Below are 16,388 nucleotides of genomic sequence, written 5' to 3'. Positions count from 1 at the left end.
ATATACTCACTGGTGATCAGAGGTGGTGAAAGTGCAGACATTCTTTACTGAAGTAGAAATACAAAAATACTCTGGTAAAAGTACTGATTCAACTTCTTTACTCAAGTAAAAGTGCAAAAGTACAGGCTCTGAAATGTACTTAAAGTAAGAAAGTTAAAAAGTAGCTCTTTGGAGGATATTTCTACCTGCTATTTTTGTGTAAAGCTAACTGAGCCTGCTATATTAATATAATATAAAATAATATTACAGGAGAATACAAACGTTATTCCAATCTAAATTTTAATCATTACAAACATACTCAGCTTGAATCTGTTATACAGGAAAGAAGCAGCAAAAGGTAATTTAAAAACAGCTGTTTTCTGTTGCCTACTTAGTAGAAGGTGACTGTGCCTCCGCACCTAAACACAAAAATGAGGATACCCAGGGGTTACAGTGGTATTCAAAATGTGGGGAACCCTAAGATCAGTTGTAGTGGCCCCATGTGGGGAAAGAAACACAACTTTCTATTGTGAGAGTCAGTAAATTTTCTTGGTGTGCAGCTGTGATCAGCTGACCTGCTGCTGCTGCTGCTCGGAGGTTTACTGCTCTGTGTAGATGAAATAACTTCTACACTTCATCTAACCTTTAACTCTGACCATGAACACAGCTGCTGTGCACCAGTCCAACGCATTTTTAGTAAAGCAAACTAACGTGTTTATCCTGCACTAAACTGCAGAGTATTTTCATACAATCTTTGAGTTACACAAAGTTAGTGTATCTCAGTTTGTTTTGCAATTCTTAACTTTAACCTCTCTTCTTCCTCTCGTGTCCTCTTCCTTAAATCTTTCTCCATCTCCGGTGATGCTGAAGTACCGCAACCACAACTTAGGACATCGTCAATCGGCCCACTTTAACCCCAGATTATAGCACTATGGATGATACATAAATTACATGGTTCTGCCTTTTTAATCTCCTTGTATGTGATAAACCCCGATGATGGAGGACCGGAAATAAAAACTTTCCTCAAATGTGTTAAACCTAAAGTAATGAGTCTGTTTTGAAAATGTAAGGAGTAAAAAGTACAGATATTTGAGTAACAATGTAGGGAGTAAAAGTAAAAAGTAGTCAGCAAAATAAATACTCAAGTAAAGCACAGAAGTAAAGTACTCTACTTAAGTAGAGTAACAAAGTATTTGTTATTCATTACTTCCCACCTCTGCTGGCCGCTTTGTCAGGCCTACCTGTTCAGCTTCTCATGAACACAAATATTTAATCAGCCAATCTCATGGTAGCTACTTAATGCATTTAGGCATGTAGACACAGTCAAACATGTCATAAATGTTGTTTTATGGGCTTTACAGTCTGAGAAAAACAAAATACTTTTGTTCCAACAATTAAGCTGAAATACATTAAGGGACCAATCACTTAAGAGTTTCTGTCTCACTGAAACCTGGAACATCCATGACGTAGCAGCTCATCGAGATCCATCAGAATTCAGAGGTTACTGTAATGTGTGAAGTACAGAAAGAACGTGATGTTTTCTTGTCGTTGCTTTGTTGTATTTGTTGTATGAGAATTAAAATCAGTCATAATAAGTCAAGGAGGCTCACACAAACAGTCATATCAAGACAAATTCATCTCGAACACCACTGCATGAAAGTGTTTTGAGTTCAGGAATGCTATGACTGCATGCTCAGTAGTAACCACAGCCACAAAACAGCATGAAAGAACAAGAACGCACCAGCATGTGGTTTCAGTTGAAGATAGTTCAATACTTCAGGAGCAACTGTAAGTAATTGTAAACATGAGGGTTATGCTGTGAAAGTAGAAAAGACGACGAAAGGGGAAATGACAAATGTGACGTTGTGCCTAATTTGGGTGAAGACCCATTAGGTGTTCACTGTGTGTAAGTTTGATTAAATACTGAACAGTAGGGGGAGTAGTGGTTCACGTCAGCTGTGGACGAACAGATGAGCAGATGGATGGAGGACCAGTGCCTTGCCATGGCATGAGCCCATGAGTCTTTCAGCCATATGAGCTAAAGAAGAGATGTTTAAATTAAGAATAGATGTTTAAAGTAAGAAGTCATTCTAAAGTGGTATTCTAGCCATGATGACAGTGTGACCTCTGGAAGTAAAATATGATGGTCTCTATACTGTTTAGAGTCTGGAAATACAGACTCTTGAGGTTCCTACAGGATGAACTCAAAGAGGATCTTTTTTGCAACATCTCAAATATGGGAACAGATGGGCTACAGCAGAAGAAAACCACTCCTGTCAGCTAAGAACAGGAAACTGAGGCTAGAAGTTTGGAAAAATCTTGCTTGAGTCTTGATTTCAGATGGTATGGTCAGAATTTGGTGTAAACAACATGAAGCATGGATCCATCCTGCCTTGTATCAACAGTTCAGGCTGCTGCTGTTGGTGTAATAGTGTGGGGGACATTTTCTTGATACACTTTGAGCTCCTTGTCTGAGTTTAAACCCCACAGTCTACCTATTGTTGCTGACCATGTCCATCATTTTATGAGCACAGTGTACCCAGCTTTTGATGGCTGCTTCCAGCAGAATAACACACTATGTCACAAAGCTCACATCATCTCAAACTGCTTTCCTGAACATGGCTAAGAGTTCACTGTTCACAGTCACCAGATCTCAGTCCAATAGAACACCTTTGGTATGTGGGTGAACAGGAGATTCACACTGCCGCTGTGCATAAACTGTGTTATGCTATCGTGTTAATATGGATCACAATCTCTGAGGAATGTTTCAGGCACCTTGATGAATCTGTGCCACAAAGAATTAAAGACATTCTGAAGGCAACAAGGTCCAACCTGGTGCTAGCAACTTGTACCTAATGAAGTGGCTGGGGAGTGTATAACTTTATTTGCAGCCTGTTTATATTGCAAAGCAGATGTAGAGTAAAATATAAATTCAGGTTGAGGGGAAACTGGAGGTCAACCTGTCCTACCTTCAGCAAAAACAAACTGACATTTCTTTTCCCCTGAGTGTGTGTGTGCATGCATGCACAGTAATGATTCATTATAAACAACAGTGTCCTAAAAACCTGCTGTTATCTGTGTCAAACATAACCACATAAACTAGGCCACAATGTTGATACAGAGATTCAACCTGAGCACAGTCCTGTTGCAGCAAATGGGTCCTTATTAATTTATGCTTTGTTATTGGTATCACATAGAGTGGACACAACAGTTACTGTTTGATAAGATAAAGGTAAAAAAATACTGACTGTGCACATTGTCCGATATGAACAGAGCTTGTTATAAACTAACCAACTTAGTTCTAGTTTTGTTAGTTTGGTTGGTTTAGACTATAAAAGTTGAATGTACTTGGTTATGAAAATATGAAGTGAGCTTTGTAATGGCCAGAGAGCTTCAGGTCTTTAGTAGAGTATGACTCTCATGTAGTAAATTATGGATATGCGTACAGCAATATAGAGTTAAGTAATGTTATGCTTTTAGAGCTCTACCATTTGATAAGAATACGAATACCTTTATTACTCCCACAATGAGGAAATTACAGTTAACAGAACACCCATCCAAGAAATACAAACACAGAGACAAACACAAACAGGGCAGACAGGTGTCTGAGGTCATGCAGCCCTTTAACAGGTGTTGTGCGAAATTCTGTTCCCCCATGAAAATCTGTTCCCCCTGTTTCGGGAGAGTGAACTGCAGCCAGAGAGGCGGATCCAACAGTCTTCACGGCGCTTCTGATCAATTTCTCAGTAAAAGTCTTTTACAGTGTTTATTCCTCTCATCAAGAACAACAACTCTTGTGAATATGAAAACATTTGCTCTTTATTTGCCAAAGTTACACGGGGGGAACCAAATATTTCAGCCATCCAAAATATTGTGTTCCCCCTCCACGGAATGGGAACAAATTAATTAACGAGCAAGTCTTTTACAGTGTCTTTTTACCGAGAAATCGATCAGAAGCGCCGTGAAGACAGTCGGATCCGCCTCTCTGGCTGCATTTCGCGTTCCCGAAACAGGGGGAACAGATTTTCACGGGGGAACGGAATTTCACACAACATCGCCTCTCTGGCTGCAGTTCACTCTCCTGAAACAGGGGGAACAGATTTTCACGGGGGGAACAGAATTTCGCACAACACGCTTTATAAATAAAACTGAATTGAACTGAAGTTGTTTGAGGCTTCGCCTAAGATCATTTTCAAGTCCTCTAGTCGTTTTCTTGCTGACATTGGTCCTGAGGAAATGCTGGGATTAAACAGTGTAGGGCAATTCTCTCCACAGGTGGATTAACTTTCTCTCAGAATCTTGTGATAAAGACCTTGAGCTGCAGGTGATCCAAAGTAGGCATGACTGTAATTAGACACAACTGTTTCCACATGAATAAAAATCAGTACAGTAGAAAGCACAGCCTGTGTTGCTCAAGGCTACACAAGGCTGTTAAAAGTATCCTGCTAGCGCTGGACTAACAGTGCCAAATTATGCATTCTTAAATCACGGGATTTTAGAGGGTTTGCTTTTTGTAAAGTACACAAAATCCCTCTTCCTGTTCTATGCATATAACATTAATTTGTGCCATTACAGCACTCACTTACCATTCACAAAGAATGATAAAATAGTACATTATTAGTAAAATATTTTAGTAAACTACAGTACATATGGTATTTTTTACTATCATAAAATGAAAGAATGTGCCTTAACATTGGCATACATACAATGGCCATGACCTTCCTCATCTGTGAGGACTGTGACCTATAGAAGATGTGGGCTTTGAAGTGTTGGCCTTGTCCTGAGTAATGAACGTGTGCAGACAGGATGGGCGCACAGGGCCAGGGCAGAGATTAGGTGTTGTTTGGTTAGTCGCTTTGACTCTGGAGCCCAGTTTGCAGCCATGACGCTTGTTGTGTTTGCTGAGCCACCCAGCTGAGTTAGCTTGATAAAGTGGAAGTAAATTGAAAGAGCAACCCAAAGCAGCATGACTGGGCAAGGACAAAAGGTGAGACGAGTGGCTACTATAGTACCATCAGACAGAGAGAGATGGGTACACAGGAAGAAAATGCAATATCCATTTACTTAAAGTTAGCTCTGTATATTCACTCTTTCCTGGGGACCAATAAAACAAAACACCCATGTAATAAACCTCTATAATAACAATTAAACACTAAAAAAAAAAAGACAGTATTGTTTATGACTTAAAAATTTACTCATCTTTTTCACAAAACTCTGTTAGATAAGATAATTACATAAAAATAGTCAGCAAGGTGAGCATACCATAAGGAAATACTTTCTGTGCAATAATATTGATTGAGCAAATCAGGCAAGCCCAAGAGAGGGCCCCAAAGAGACCTTTAAAGTTCATTGGATTTGTGGGAGTTGTATTATAAATAACAGAAAAACACAATCTAACCAAAAAGTTAAAACCTTGGGGGTGGGGGGGTATTACTAGTCCTTTATATCTAAGTTGTAGAGAAGCCATGCCAAATTGGCGCATATTCCTTAAAGCACTGACTACATTCCTGAATAATATTTAATAATATTTAATGTTAACATTTTATATCCAAGCCAGAGATGAAGAACTGTCTATCCTATTATATACAGTTGTGGTCAGAGGTTTACATGGACTCATCATCATCTGCATGAATGTCATGGTAATTTTTGTCTTTTAATTTTTTTTAACAGCTTTGTTGCAACCACAGCTGCCAGTATTTTACCATAAACAGATTCACAGTAAAATACCGTAAACCCGGTTCTCTGGAGCTTGAAAAAGGCGACTGGACTTCTTTTTGTTTCTTGAAGACGTTTCACCTCTCATCCGAAAGGCTTCTTCAGTTCTCAACCAAATGGTGGAGAGACCCAGGTATTTAAACCCCTGTGGGCGTAGTCCCCTGGAGGTGGTTATGACCCTCTATTGATCATGTGCTTGAACACATGTGCCCAGGTGTGAAGGGGGCGTGGGTCATATTTAATCAGTGGTTTCAGTTGAAACCAACTTAGGACTCCGCTCCATTGTTTCCTGTGGCCTATTGAGGTCACTGGAACAAAGGTGTGAATGGGGGTTGAGACGTCTGGGAAGGGCGCTCAGGACAGCACTGTAAGCGGGGGAAAGTTGGTGACGTAATCCACCTCCTCTGTTCAATGATGGTTGTTCACAGTGGACATAGATGGCTTCTTTCACTCCTCTTTCAAACCATCTGTTTTCCCTGTCCAAAATGTGGACATTGGCATCCTCAAAAGAGTGCCCTTTTTCCTTCAGATGCAGATGTACTGCTGAATCTTGTCCTGTCGAAGTGGCTCTTCTATGTTGTGCCATTCGTTTGTGAAGAGGCTGTTTGGTTTCACCAATGTAGAGGTCCGAGCACTCTTCACTGCACTGAACAGCATACACTACATCGCTGATCTTGTGTTTGGCGGGTTTGTCCTTGGGATGAACCAGTTTTTGTCTTAGGGTGTGACTTGGTTTGAAGTATACTGAGATGTCATGCTTGGAGAAAATTCTTCTGAGTTTCTCTGACAAGCCTGACACATATGGGATGACAATGTTGTTCCTCTTGTCCTTCCCATTCTCTGTAGTTTGTGTTTGGCCTTCATTCCTGTGCATCTTAGCTGATTTGATGAAGGCCCAGTTGGGGTAACCGCATGTTTTGAGGGCTTTCTTAATGTGTGTGTGTTCCTTATGCTTCCCTTCTGCCTTAGAGGGAACACTTTCCGCACGGTGTTGTAGGGTCCTGATCACCCCAAGTTTGTGTTCCAGAGGGTGGTGGGAGTCAAAGAGGAGATACTGGTCTGTGTGTGTGGGCTTCCGGTAAACTTCAATGTTGAGGCTTCCATCTTCCTCGATAAGCACCGCACAGTCCAGGAATGGTAACTTGTTATCTCTGGTGTCCTCCCTGGTAAAACGTATGTATTTATCCACTGAGTTAATGTGACGAGTGAAGGCTTCTACTTCTTGGGTTTTGATTTTGACCCAGGTGTCATCTACATATCTGTACCAGTGGCTAGGTGCCATCCCTTTGAAAGAACCAAGAGCTTTACTTTCCACTTCCTCCATGTAAAGGTTGGCTACAATGGGAGACACTGGGGAGCCCATGGCACATCCATGCTTCTGTCTGTAGAATCCATCATTGTATTTAAAATATGTTGTGGTAAGGCAGAGATCTAAAAGTGCACAAATCTGATCTGGGGTGAAGCTGGTTCTGTTCAGTAAGGAATCGTCTTCCTGTAGTCGTCTTCTGACGGTCTCCACTGCCTCAGTTGTAGGTATGCAAGTGAAAAGTGAAACCACATCAAAGGACACCATGGTTTCATCTGGATCCAGTACAAGATTCTGGACCTTGTTAGTAAAATCTGTAGAGTTTTCAATGTGGTGGGGTGTGATGCCAACAAGCGGTGATAAGATGGTGGCGAGGTGTTTGGAAATGTTGTAGGTGACCGAGTTTATACTGCTGATAATGGGTCGAAGTGGGACTCCTTCTTTGTGGATCTTTGGGAGTCCATAAATGCATGGAGTGGCTTCTCCAGGGTACAGGCGGTAGTAAGTGGGGCGGTCAATGGCTTTTTCCTTTTCAAGTTGTTGCAGGCAGCAAACAACTTTTTTCTTGTAGTTGCTTGTGGGATCACGTCTCAAGACCTCATAAGTATTTTTGTCACTGAGGAGTGTAGTAATTTTGTTGTGGTAATCCGATGAATTCAGCACAACCGTGCACCTCCCCTTGTCGGCTGGCAGTATGGTGATGTTTTGATCCTTGCTTAGGGCTGTGATGGCCTTCTTCTCCTGAATGGTGAGGTTGGATGGAGGAAGTCTTGCACTGGAGAGAGTGGCTGAAACTTTCATCCTGATCTGTTCTGCTACAGGATGAGAAAGTTTGTTATTTCTTATAGCGGTTTCTGTTGCTGTGATGAGGTCTACAATAGGAAGCTGTTGTGGGGCTATGGCAAAGTTGAGTCCTTTGGCTAGCACATTTTCTTCTGGTTTGGTGAGGACCCTGTCTGATAGGTTCTTCACCCACTTTCCTTGGTTTCCATTGCTTATCGTGTCGTCCTGTTTGTTAACAGATGAATGGTATGCCTTGGTTTGCAGAGTTTGAAATTTACGTAGTTGTCTTTCCTTGCCTTTGATGTGTTGTGCGAGCTGGGCTTTGTCCACAAATGTAGAAACTTCTTCTGCGATGGTGTGAGGTAAGAGTGATGAGAGTTTCTGCTGAGTCTGGTGGATTTTGTTCTGGAGTGCATCTATGGTGAAATGGACCTGTCTTATCCTTTCACTTAAAAGGTGGTTCTGTGCTCTCCATAGAATTTGGTCAGCTCTATGTCCTTTTACTGTGGACCCAAGGTGCAAACTCTTGGGAACCAGTCTGGACTGTCTGCATCTCAAGTTGAAACGAAGGTGGTTCCTGTAGTCCGCTAGCTTTCTTGAGTCCCTTTCATACTCCCGCACCAATTGAAGGGTGTTCCTCCCAAAGTGCAAGGCAATATGTCTGTGTAGATTCTCAGTTATCCAGGTCATAGTAGTCTCTGGAGCTTGAAAAAGGCGACTGGACTTCTTTTTGTTTCTTGAAGACGTTTCACCTCTCATCCGAAAGGCTTCTTCAGTTCTCAACCAAATGGTGGAGAGACCCAGGTATTTAAACCCCTGTGGGCGTAGTCCCCTGGAGGTGGTTATGACCCTCTATTGATCATGTGCTTGAACACATGTGCCCAGGTGTGAAGGGGGCGTGGGTCATATTTAATCAGTGGTTTCAGTTGAAACCAACTTAGGACTCCGCTCCATTGTTTCCTGTGGCCTATTGAGGTCACTGGAACAGTATTTTACTGTGAACTGGGTTCATGGTAAAATACCATAAACTGGTAACATATAAAGCCCATTGCAAACAAAGACTAGACCAGAATAACAAAATAAAATAAAGCAGTAATAATAATAATAATGATAATATTATAGTTCATACACAAATTAATTAAACAAATTTTCAGTTAGATGACATACATACCCTGAATGTAAAATATACACCTTGTCTTTGTGTGCATATTAAGTGTCTTTAATGCAAAGGTCACGAAGGTCCTCCTAGAGATAGAATGTGGTAAATGTCTGCATTAATATTAATTTCCAAAGCCAACCTGCAACTGTTCAGTAAAACTGCAAAAAATACTGCAACTTCAGTAATGTGGACATGTGATGCTGATCAGAAAAAAAGAGTTATGAATTAGCAGTTAGCATAATTACAGTACTGAGGCGAACACTTGTCAGAAATGACAAAAGAATCCAAAAACAAACAAAAAGAAACACCATCGAAAAGAAAACAAAACAAAAAAACAAATTATGGACAGTACCTGATAACGCTGATGTCAAGTCAAACTGCTGCCGTCGCACATCACTGTGAAGCTGGCAGCACTGCATTCTCCACTGCACTGTGCTGAGGAGGATACATTATTTTGTTGTGTTTAAAAATTGTATGAATAGACAATAGAGAAATCACTGACATAAATGTTTATTAGAAATAAACAGTAAAAAGGACAGTACAGATGTGGTTCTTATAAACAGATGCAGTGCCCCCACCACAGCCTGTGGAACTGTAGCAGGCGGACAAACTGCACCAGTAGGCAGCAATCCATTGGTGCCAGCTAAGTCTCCATTAAGGAATAAAATATCAATATTTTGGTAGGTGATCGAAAATTTGTGAAATATTGAAAAGGTCCAGGACAACTGGACCCAAAGGGCTGCACTGCATCAAACATCAACAAATGCAGAAATTGAACATGAAATGGCTACACAGTGCTTACAAAAGCAGATTCATCTAAAGCATTCTGTTAATAAATCAACACACACTGAACTGTGCAACCACTTACCTCTATTTATCCTTGACAAGACTGGTTTCTGATCAGACAGGTAGACTGGTAGGACAGCAAAGTAGTTGATAAAGGCCATCTGAACCACTGGCAGGTCAGAAGAGAGCACTGACAGGACCAACATCCTCCTAAGTTAGAGAGGTATCAACACTTTCACTCTGTTCACTGCACATGTAGCAAAATACATTTCACACTCAAATCCATAAACAGTTGGGCCTCACCTGGTATTACATGCACCACATGTCATGCTGGCCAAGGTTCGATTCCAGTTTGGGCCTTTTGCTGCAGATCATCCCCCTCTCTCTGCTGTGTTTCCCATTTGTCTACTGCCACGGTTCAATAAAGTAGGCATGCCACAAAAATACAAATAAAAGACAGAAAGCATAAATAAAGAAATTATAAAAATAAAATAACAACAAACAAAATAATTTTAAAATCTTTAACTATCACCATTTAAAAGTGTTCACAGCTGTCTTAGACACAAACGTTAACAGGAGCAGATACACTATGTCCTGGGGTTAACATGAGATTTGGCAGATTGGGTAAACCTAATATCTGGTGTAGCAGTGATGCAGCATGGCAAGAATTTTACACACTGATCAGCTGACGTGCTGCTGCTGCACTTTGGTTTACTGCTCTTTGTGGATATAACTGAATTCAACAAGGTGTAAGCAGACAATGCCTGAGTGTTTCAGCTGATCTAAGTACCAGTCCAGCCCTTAAATTTAAACTGATGCCTGCAAACATTGGCCATTAACTCCACAGCCTGCTCTGCACCAGTCCAACACACTGCATCCCGTACATGTCACCACAATACTTCAAACTAACTACTTTAGCCTGCATTAAACTGCGTAGTATTTTCATGTAACCTTTGGACAATTGTAACATTTTACCTCACAGACACACTGTGGTCCAAACTGCAGTTTGTCGAGCTGTTTAAAACATTTTAAATCAGCTGCCAATTACACACACTCTGTTTATGCTGCTCACCTTCTATAATGCTAGCAGAGCTCTAGTTACAGAGACTGCTGCTTTTCCACTAGTACCTACTCAGCTCAGATTCAGCTTGGCTCAGTTTTTAGTGTATTCCATTAGGCACTAGTACCTTGTTCTTGTGGTTTTAATGGCGGTGGGCAAACCAGCTTATAGGTGCATTACTGCCACCCACTGGACTGGACTGTGGACCAGGAGGTGCTACCACATACTTTTTTATTACCTACTCAGCCGCGGTTCCAGGTGTGCCAAGTTGATTGAAAATGTAGAAAATGTGGCATCAACAGACTGCATGCCACTGATTGGCCAGGCAGTGATGTCACTAGATGAGTCATGCAAGAGACTCCTTCACAAGAATCAAACCTGCCGTTTTTGAAACCCACCAGCATGCTGATGTTTTTATGCTCAGTGCCTGACGACAGAATTCATGGAAAAGAGACAAAATTGACCTCTGAACAGTATTAAGTATCAAACTGCCTTTCAGATTGATTACTCACTAACGGAAGATGTTCTGGTCCACTTTAACCCTGATTATGCCTCCGGTAAAAATTAGCCTTAAATTTCTCCTTAATTACAACATGTCAGTGAATGCACCTAAATAAATAGTTCATTTCGATTAAGTTTTCCAGGAGGAACACAACATTTCAATGTCTTAAACAACTTCCCCCAAAATTACAGCTGAACATTTCCTTAGCTGATACTGGTTAAAGTTAACTCTGGCTTTACATCCACAATGCTGGCTCAGGTTTTCACTGCTGCTAATAGTATCAATACTGTTAAGGTAACTTACCCTACCATGGTGACATAACTAGTTGTTGCAAGGTTGACAAAACTGGAGTAAACCCAGGGGCAGGATGATATACCATCGTGTAGTAATGTCATTTATCCCACAGAGAGGGCAGAAAAGGCGCTAACCTCCAAGTGAAACTGCTCAGTCATGGTTGATACACAGTTGATACACACAGAATTAAAAAATAAAACAATATAATGTTTTGCATTTCCTTTTCTGAAAAAACAAACAAAAAACTGAAACTATTATTTGAAATAGTTCCTGATTAAATTTCAGTCAACCTGGGAAATACATTTAAATGTACAATTCAGCAATATGTATGATTCAGACAGAAATTATTTTTATGGTATGACTGTGACATTTTTACAGAAAAGAAAGATTTTCATAGTGAAAATGTGTGATTTCAACATATTATGAAAGTAAAAATTACAGTTGTGTATTGTTTTTTGATTTACAGTAATCACGTTTCTGCCACAGAGATACACCATTTTCGATTTCACATTCTCTTACTGTTGCCATTAGGCAGTTTTTCACTGTTATTTTTACTTTTTTTGCAGTTCAGGTAAAAGATTTTCAGTTTTTTGATTTCCGGTAATCACATATTTCTGCTACGGAGATACACCCCTTTCAATTTTACGGTCTATTACTGTTGCCATTTTACAGTTTTCCATTGTCATTTTTACAGACTTTTTTTGCAGTGCAGGAAAAAGATTTTCACAGTGAAAATGTGTGATTTTAACATATTATCAAAGTGAAAATTACAGTTATGTGTTGCTTTTGGATTTATGGTAATCACATGTTTCTGCCACAGAGATACACCCTTTTCGATTTCATGGTCTATTACTGTTGCAATTTGGCAGTTTTCCACAGTATTTTTTACAAACTTTTTTTGCAGTGCAGGAAAAAGATTTTCACTGTCATTTCAACACATTATTGCGGTAAAAATTAGTTATATATTGTTTTTTGATTTATGGCAATCACACAGTTTTCCACTGTCATTTTTACATACTTTTTTTACAGTGTATGTTTGAAGGTCTCACCTTTACTACTCTAAACATACCTCGTCTTCTTTCTTCTTTGTCATTTTTCAGCTTCTCCCTTTAGGGGTTACCACAGCGAATCATCTGCCTCCATCTCACACTATCCCTAGCATCCTCCTCTGTCGCACAAACCATCGGCTTGGCCTCCTTCACTACATCTGTGAATCTTCTCTATGTTCTTCCCACTTTCCCTCCAGCCTGGCAGTTCCATATTCAACATCCTTTGTCCAATATATCTACTATCCCTCCTCTGCACATGTCCAAATCATCATCAGCTGCAGTAAATGATGTTGGTGTGCAGGCTGTGATCAGCTGACCTGCTGCTGCTGCTGCTCTGAGGTTTACTGCTCTGTGTGGATGAACTGAACTCACAAAGATGTAACCCAGTATTTCACAGCTATCTGAGCTGATCTCCATCCCCTACACTGACAGCATACAGGCTGTAGAAATGTTGGATTCAGTGACTGAATTTCAGCATCAGCAGCTTTGATTCAAACTCATCTCTGCTGCACTGATGTAACCTGTAACTCTGACCATGAACACAAAGTGCACCAACACAGAGCTTTACTGTAAATACAGTACAACAAGATAACCTGTTTATTACGTACTAAACTGCAGTATTTTCATCCAATCTTTGAATTACACAAAGTCAGCATACTTCAGTTTATTTTCCAGTCCTTACCTTTAATTCTAGCCTCTCTTCTTCCTCTCCTGTCCTCTTTCGCCATCTCTGAGTGAACTTCTCTCTCTTTGCTCTCCCTGAAATGCAGCAGCTCTTCTTTTAGCTAGCAGAGACACTGTGTGACAAACTGCACACACTTTGTGTGTTTGCTGATATTTGTTGAGCATTTAAAAACGTTGCATTTACTCCCTTCATGCTCGCTCCTCTTCAGTACCGCTAGCTAAGCTGTTTATGTCCTGCGAGCATAACTCTGACCCCTGATTATAGCGCTATAAATGAGACATTAATTACATGGGTTTGTGTATTTAATCCCTTTGTACCCGATAAGCCCCGGTGATGGAGGATACACCAGTACGATTGTCTCTTATATGTTAATATTCCTCCGTTTAGGCTCAGATCGCTTGATGACTGACGGCGCACTGACCGGAAACGCAAACTTCTCCCTGACGTGTTAAAAAAGTAACGAGTCTGTTTTGAAAATGTAAGAAGTAGAAAGTACAGATACTTGTGTAAAAATGTAGGGAGTAAAAGTAAAAAGTACTCAGAAAAATAAATACTCAAGTAAAGTACAGATACCTAAAAAATCTACTTAAGTACAGTAACGAAGTATTTGTACTTCGTTACTTCCTACCTCTGTGTTTGGGAAAATGAAATACTGACTACCAGAAAATCAAATAATATTAATGCACCAGGAGTGTCAGAGGCTAGTTAGAAACATCTGGGAACAATTACCAAAGATCATAAAGGTAAAAGAAAGAAAGAAATCTTGACACTGTGGTCAAAATATTCTACTTTTGTACCCGGGTCCTATTAGTAGGCTCAACATTATACTGATGCCACATGGGGTCCACGTTGCATCAGACGGCACAGATGATCCCACAAAAGACGAGAACACTGCTCAACCAAGCAACTTCAAACTGAAAGCTGCAGTACACACACACACCAGAGGTGGCAAAAGTACTGACATTCTGTACTTAAGTAGAAGTACAAGTACTTATGTTAAAAAATACTTTAGTAAAAGTTGAAGTACTGGTTCAACTTCTCTACTTAAGTAAAAGTAAAAAAGTACAGGCTCTGAAATGTACTCAAAGTAAGAAAGTAAAAGTAGTTCTTTGGAGGATGTTTCTACCTGCTATTTTTGTGTAAAACAAACCGAACCTCATTATATATTATTGTAATAACATAAAATAATATTACATGAGAATACAAATGTTATTCCAATCTAAATTTTAATCCTAATGAATGCACTCAGCTTGAATCACAAACTGTGAAAGGGAATTTAAACACAGCTCTATTCTCTGTGTCCTCCATAGTAGAGAGGGACTGTGCCTCCACCTAAACACCAACATGAGGATACTCAGGGGTTACAGTGGGATTCAGAAGGTGGAGGAACCCTAAGATCAGCTGTAGTGGCTCTGCATGGGGAGAAGAATCACAGCTTTCTATTGTGAGCTGCAGTAAATGATGTTGGTGTGCAGGCTGTGATCAGCTGCCCTGCTGCTGCTCTGAGGTTTACTGCTCTGTGTGGATGAACTGAAGTCACAAAGATGTAACCCAGTATTTCACAGCTATCTGAGCTGATCTCCATCCCCTACACTGACAGCATACAGGCTGTAGAAATGTTGGACTCAGTGATCTCAGCATCAGCAGCTTTGATTCAAACTCATCTCTGCTGCACTGATGTAACCTGTAACTCTGACCATGAACACAAACACTGTGCTCCAGTCCAACACAGAGCTTTACTGTAAATACAGTACAACAAGCTAACCTATTTATTACACACTAAACTGCAGCATTTTCATAGAATCTTTGAATTACACAAAGTCAGCATACTTCAGTTTATTTTCCAGTCCTTACCTTTAACTCTAACCTCTCTTCTTCCTCTCCTGTCCTCTTTCTCCATCTCTGAGTGAACTTCTCTCTCTTTGCTCTCCCTGAAATACAGCAGCTCTTCTTTTAGCTAGCAGACACACTGTGTGACAAACTGCACACACTTTGTGTGTTTGCTGATATTTGTTGAGCATTTAGAAACGTTGCATTTACCTGCCACACGTTACTCCCTTCATGCTCGCTCCTCTTCAGTAGCGCTAGCTAAGCTGTTTATGTGCCGCAGCGCAACTTACGGACTCGATTATAGCGCTATAAATGATACATTAATTATATGGGTTTGCGTATTTAATCCCTTTATACGAGATCAGCCCCGATGATGGAGGATACACCAGTACGATTGTCTCTTATGTGTTATTATTCCTCCATTTAGGCTCAGATCGTTTGATGTTTGACGGCGCACTGACCGGAAATGCAAACTTCTCTCTGACGTGTTAAAAAGTAACGAGTCTGTTTGAAAATGTAAGAAGTAGAAAGTACCGATACTTGTGTAAAAATGTAGGGAGTAAAAGTAAAAAGTAGTCAGAAAAACAGATACTTAAGTAAAGTACAGATACCTGAAAAATCTACTTAAGTACAGTAACGAAGTATTTGTACTTCGTTACTTCCCACCTCTGACACACACACACACACACACACACACACACGCTGCAAAGAGGCAACGAACAGAGAAATATTGTCTGATTATCTGAATTTCATAGGGCCAGATTTCTGATTTTTTTTTTTTTTCTCATAATGGCATCTAAATCAATGGGTGTCACAAAAGCAGCTCTAACTAAAATTACTTTATTTGACACCAATGACCTTCATGAATGCGCAGGTCACTGAGTGCACATACACATGAAAGAAAATGTTTATATTTATCCCCCCTTTTCTTTTAATCTGTGAAACAAAGCAGCGGCGGATATAGTGCACGGTCCGGAGCGATGGCCTATACATAGCTTTCACCGGGGTGGAGGATGCCATTTCCATATATGGGCATCGCTACTACAGGACGCCACATGCACTCGTATACGTTCGTCTCTAAAAAACACTTATAGACTACATAAAGTACAACAAATTATAAAATGCATATTAACCTGTAGAGATCACTTCGCTGCTGCCTTAGCAGAAATTACAGACCTCAAACTTTCATTCATGACTGGAAAGCTCCACCTCTAATTGCGTCAGTTTGTTTATGTTACAG

The 16,388-nt window shown here is 40.3% G+C and overlaps 1 long non-coding RNA gene across 1 annotated transcript; it reads right to left on the bottom strand.

The window, feature by feature from the left end:
- Positions 1 to 8,912: 8,912 nt before the first annotated feature.
- Positions 8,913 to 16,340, bottom strand: LOC115791554 (uncharacterized). The gene is made up of 5 exons (XR_004020958.1): positions 16,282 to 16,340; positions 10,032 to 10,136; positions 9,811 to 9,938; positions 9,295 to 9,377; positions 8,913 to 9,028 (listed from the first exon to the last, which is right to left on the bottom strand). It is a non-coding gene; the product is annotated as an uncharacterized LOC115791554 (long non-coding RNA).
- Between the last annotated feature and the right edge of the window lie 48 nt (positions 16,341 to 16,388).

The sequence above is a fragment of the Archocentrus centrarchus genome, chromosome 14, assembly GCF_007364275.1.
Source record: "Archocentrus centrarchus isolate MPI-CPG fArcCen1 chromosome 14, fArcCen1, whole genome shotgun sequence".
NCBI classification, from domain to species: Eukaryota; Metazoa; Chordata; class Actinopteri; order Cichliformes; family Cichlidae; genus Archocentrus; species Archocentrus centrarchus.
Note: the sequence above shows the minus strand (reverse complement) of the source record. Positions and strands in the feature narration are given on the sequence as shown.